The sequence below is a fragment of the Meriones unguiculatus genome, chromosome 10 (genome assembly GCF_030254825.1).
Source record: "Meriones unguiculatus strain TT.TT164.6M chromosome 10, Bangor_MerUng_6.1, whole genome shotgun sequence".
Classification (NCBI taxonomy): Eukaryota; Metazoa; Chordata; class Mammalia; order Rodentia; family Muridae; genus Meriones; species Meriones unguiculatus.
Window position 1 is genome coordinate 33,196,341 of NC_083358.1, and position 5,504 is coordinate 33,201,844.

At 46.2% G+C, this 5,504-nt stretch overlaps 1 pseudogene; it reads right to left on the minus strand.

The window, feature by feature from the left end:
• Positions 1-4,176: 4,176 nt before the first annotated feature.
• LOC110559518 (guanine nucleotide-binding protein G(I)/G(S)/G(T) subunit beta-1-like) lies at positions 4,177-5,024 on the minus strand (annotated as a pseudogene).
• Positions 5,025-5,504: the final 480 nt, after the last annotated feature.

Here is a 5,504-nt window from a genome sequence, read left to right on the forward strand (position 1 = left end):
TTTGTTTTGTTTTGCTTTGTTTTATGGACATTGCTGTTTTGCCTACATGTATGTCTGCATGAGGGTGTCAGGTCCCCTGGAACTGGAGTTACAGACAATTATGAGGTGCTGGGAGTTGAACCCAGGTCCTCTGGAAGAGCAGCCAGGGCTCTTAACCACTGAGTCATCTCTCCAGGCCCCTGTAACAAGCTTTGAGAAGCAAGAAAAGCATGAAGTTCAGGTTCCTGGCTTTAGGGAACACAGACATATAGGACACAGAGGCTCAGCTCAGAAAGACTCCATACAAAACGGTTGATGTCTACAGATGCAAACCAAGAGACCATCGGAAGTCAAGTGTGGTGTGTGGTGGTTCGCTATCATAAGCTCAGCTCTTAGGGGGCAGGGACAGCAGGATGTGGAGTTCAAGACCAGCCTTGAATGCATGGTATGACTCTGTCTTACACAAAAATAGAAAGCATATTTTAGGCCACTAGGTGCTCATCCAAAAGTGGTAATTTGGAAAGAAAAAAAAAATTCTTCCTTTGCTCAGAAGACCACAGGAAACTTCTTAGAATTTTTGTTTATTGTAGTCCCAATCCACACCTGATTGCCTCCCAGTAAATGTGTGGCTAAATGCTACAAAGCAACATCATCAACCTAAGAAACGGCACTTTTTTTTCACATCAAACTACTTTAGTTCATCTTAAATAACATTACAATTTAATATAGTGTCTATCTTGCACCCAGACTCCTCGCAGTACTCTTGCATGGTGGCAAGGGTACAGGTGCAGAGAGCTCTGCAGTCGTTTGGTGGAAAGAGAAGGGGCTGCACTGTTTTCTCTTTGCCACGTTCAGGCCAACTGTATAGTTACAGCACAGTATTGTACAGTATTTCTGCTATAGAAGACAGAGTGTCGAAGCCACTGCTCCTGCCACGAGGGGTACAGAATACAGGGGCAGGGGAGGGTCCACAGAGCACAGCTGTCCAGTCGCTGCTGCTGGACAGGGCTTGAGATGTAAACCCCGAAGATCTCCATGGTGTGAAGATGGCCTTCCTTGGATGCAGAAGGCTATTCCACAGGGACAGACTTCTAGGAAGTGACAGAGTTAGTGGTGTGCCCTTCCCTCCCTGCTCCCCAAATCCAGCAGCAATCATTCCCAACAGAACTGTCTCATTTCTTTAAAAAAAGTAAACAGTGACTTACTCCACCACTCAAGTGTGTAAAGCATTTTCTAGTTCCAATATGTGTGCAGAGAAGCAACATTAATGGACAGAGCCGCCATAGTCACAACCTGAAAAGGGTATTTCTTAAAAGAAAAAGAATATCTAAGGACCAAATCCTGTCTGCACTTTTGAGCATTTCCACAGCATGCGATTCTAAGAGTAAACCCACCCAATAAGGAAAAACAAAACAAAACAACAAATTGTTTAAAATTTAACTTAGAAAACCTGAGATCATTATTTTCAAAACATTGTTTTGCACATTATTTCATACACAAATAAGCACCTGACTGTCCAAGCACATGACAGGCACCTCTCTGGATAACAGGTCGCTGACAGCAGGAACAGGATGGCTAGTGTCACATGATGACAACCTTCCCTCCAACCTCACAGGAAACCCAAGGTAAGAGCAGAAACTAGACAATGAGGACAAGTCAGGAGAGAAAAGTCCTGGGAACTAGTTCCCTGCTCAGCAAAGGGGAAGGATTCTGAGAGGGCATTTGTGGCCATTGCAACATGTGGTTGGCTACTTTGCTTCCGAATCTTGTCCCTTCCGACTATGCTGTGTTTGTGTGAAACAGTCTGTCTGTGACATGGAACAAACCAAAACCAAAACAAAACAAAACCAGGGACAAACCTGCATCACTGACTAGTCAGAGACTGCCATGAGCTCTGGTTCTCTCTCTTTTGGGGGGGAGGGGCATGGAGGAAAGAGTTTATTTGGCTTACACTTTCACGTCTGTAGTCTATCCTTGAAGCAAGTCAGGACAGGAACTCAAACAGGGAAGGAACCTAGAGGCAGGAGCTGCCGTTGAGGCCATGGAGGGCGCTGCTCACTGTTGCTCCACCTGCCCTCCTCCCCCTCCCCCCGTTTACCTTTTACTGAAAATAGGTTATTTTTTTCACATAATATATCCAGGTTACAGTTTCCACTCCCTCTGCTTTTCCCAGTCCCTTTCTACCTTTCCTTCTCTCCCTTTCTGCCTGTCTTTAGAACAGAACAGGTTCCTAAGAAATAATATTAAAATATAGCACAATATAATAAGAAAAAAAAATACACACAAAAAATCACACATTTGGACAGGACAAGCCAACAGAAGGAAAAGAGAGCAAGAGAAGGCTCAAGAATCATAGACCCACTCATTCACACTCACAGGAGTCCCATAAAAGGACTCAGCTGGAAGCCATAATATGTACACAGAGGGCATGATGCAGCCTCTACAGACTTTGTGCATGCTGCTCAGTCTCTGTGAGCTTTGCTCTCATGTCAATGAGAATCTTGGTTTTTTATTGTCCTCCATCCCCCCTGGCTCTTAAACTCTTTTCACTTCCTTTTCCTCAGGTTCCCTGAGCTCCTAGGGAAGGGATTTGATGGAGACATTCCATTTAGGGCTGAGTGTTCCAAGGTCTCTCACTCTCTGGTAATATCTGGCTGTGGGTCTCTGTATATGTCCCATCTGCTTCAGGAGGAATCTTCTCTGATGATGGCTAAACAAAGCACTACTTTTTGTTTGTTTCTGGAGACAGGATTTCTCTGTGTAGCCCTGGCCATCTGGAACTCCATCTGTAGACCAGGCTGGCCTCGAACTCAGAGGTCCACCTGCTTCTGCCTCCTAAGTGCTCGGATTAAAGGCATGCACCCCCCCCAGCTCCAAGGCACTAATATTATCTCTACATTTCCCCTGCCCCCTTTTTTGATCAATATAATTTGGTTTTATTGTAGGTCCCTGGGCTATCTAGCTTCTGGTTTTTGGTTACCCAAGCAGTGTTGGGTATAGGTTCTGTCTCATGGAGTGGGCCGTAAGCCAACCCAGTTGTTGGTTGGCATGAGCTTTGTGCCACTATTGCCCTCGCATACCTTGCAGGAAGGACGCCATTGCAGATAAAGGATTTGTTGCTGGCTTAGTGTTTATGTGTCTCTCCTGAGAGAGTGCAGAGTACCTTCTTGTACCAAAGATGCTAGAACACAGGTGTGAAGGCTCTATGTAGGCACCAGCTTGACTTCTCCATGTTCAATGAGTTGTCTAGGTGGTGTCTTCACAATGGGGCCTTGCTGTCTGTTTGTGGAGAGCAACCTGCCATCTTGGCAACAGCCTGGGCTGTTTTGGGATGCCAATGGGAACCCTTTGGCCAACAGCTAGATGTAACACAATCCTGGTACTAGAGACACTTCTTTTGGTGACAAAAAAAAAAATGGCCAATTAGGACTCTGTCTCCCTTATTATTTGGCAATTTCATTTAGAACACCTTCATATATGTATATATTTTAAGAAAATTTCTACTGTATTAGTTTCCCATACCACCAGTCAAATGTTCCTTAATTTTAGCCATGTCTCCCTCAACTCCCTCTTCCCTCACCCTCCCTATTTGATCCTTCCATCCCAGCCCCCTAACCCATCCATATATATCTATTCTATTTATATCTCCTAATGAAATGTATCTGTTCCTTACAGTCTTTTACTCCACACCTACCCTCTGTGGTTCTATAGACTGTGAACTCTGGTCCTGCTAGCTGCTGACCACAGAGGAATGTATTTAAGAAGAAAATGTGAATGCTTCCAAAATCCTGCTACAAATGACTTGATATTTATGACAATTACAAATAAAGTCTTCAACTAGTTTTTCATGCATGCCACAAACAAGATCCTGGTCTAAAATGTAAATGAACTAGTCAAGAGGAGTTTCTGCCTCATAGTCACACTCGGGCTTGCCTTCTGCCTAACATTGTACTGTAGCATTTCCTTTAAAATCCATCAAAGACAAGAAGACAGCAAAGACAGTAGCCCACAATATGTTTTCGTTCACAGCACAGAGATCCTTCTTTTAGCGCAAGTGGTGCTCTTGGCATCCGTAGTAAGTGAAAGAAAAAAGATCTTGCCCTTTTGAAGTTCTGAGGGGAGGTTGGGTGTCTGAGTTGGGTAACATAAGCTATTGCTAGGTCACTCTTCCAGTCGCTGAGTCATCCACCTGTGGCCTTAGTGCCAGATCTTGAGTGAGCTGTCTTGGGACCATGCCATCATGGCCACCCCCAAGCAGCTGATGCAGATGTGGTCTCCAGCTCAGATACCTTTTCTGCCAGCTCTGAGTGCACCCCAGACATCACAGTTGAAGTCGTCTTTGTACAGAGCGAGAAGGAGGCTGCGGTTCCTCTTAGAGAACAAGACTGATGTGATCCCATGGATGAGGTCATGGAAATAGGCCATTAGCTCCCGGTCTGTGTGGAGGTCAAACGGCCTGCACACAGCGTCTGAGCCAGTGGCAAAGGCATTGCCATTGGGAAAGAAACACGGCGTTGATGTGAGACTCATGAGAGGTCTTCCAACACATACCTTCTCAGACATCCCCGAGCTTGGATGAACCGCCACAAGCACCAGAGATAAACAGTCTGGTGTCAGGAGGACCGGTTCATGACATCTCCAGTGTGCCGAGTTAATGTGGCTGTCTGGTGGCCTGTCTTCTTGATGTTCCACAGGGCACATGTGATGTCTCCAGAGCTGGTAACTCTCTGATTGTTGTCCAAGAACCAGCCACATGACAGATAATCTGTGTGTGCTGCCAGCTCACAGCTCTCACACTCATTCCCTAGGGATTTTTCAGACTGTAAATGGGGCAGATGTTATCCAGGCCACCACAGGCTACATAATTCCCAGAAAGGGTGTCTGCATGGGTCCCGTTCCAGGAGGATGAACCTTGTTTGTGGTGTAGCTCTCCCGGATGACGATTTTTTCCATCCTGAGAGGCTCTGACAGACTCTGGAGTCTATGCCTCGGTGCATGGCATAAATCTTGGCCAGATGCCTCCTCAGCATTCTCCTGGTTTACATCTGGAATATTCCCCTGGATCAATGTTGTCTGTCACCTGCAAAAGTTGCATCTGTGTACGATTTTTGAGCATTTCTGATCAGATCAGCATCTCTCTGATCTGGTCCCTGTGGTGGCTGGACTAGCCCACTCATCTTCAGGACCCTGCTTTTGACATTCTGCAGACGTGTTTCTGATCTGGTCTCCCACACATGTAAGTCTATCTCACCCTTACCCAGCCTGGCATCCATGCAGGCTTGGTCTTAGCACTCTTGGACTACAGGCAGGAGCCTACAAGGCAGGACAGTCCACATGGATGCTGTTCCCATCCTGGCCCCACTACCCTCACCGCCTGGTCCCACCATTGCCATCCTCCAGAAACAGCACATTTGACCCATGTTTCCTCTACACGGGCTCTCCTTTGCCCCCATTCACTGCTTAGGTCACTCTTTAGGAGGCTTCCAAAGCATTACTCAGGCTGACCATAGCTGCCTACCTCCAGA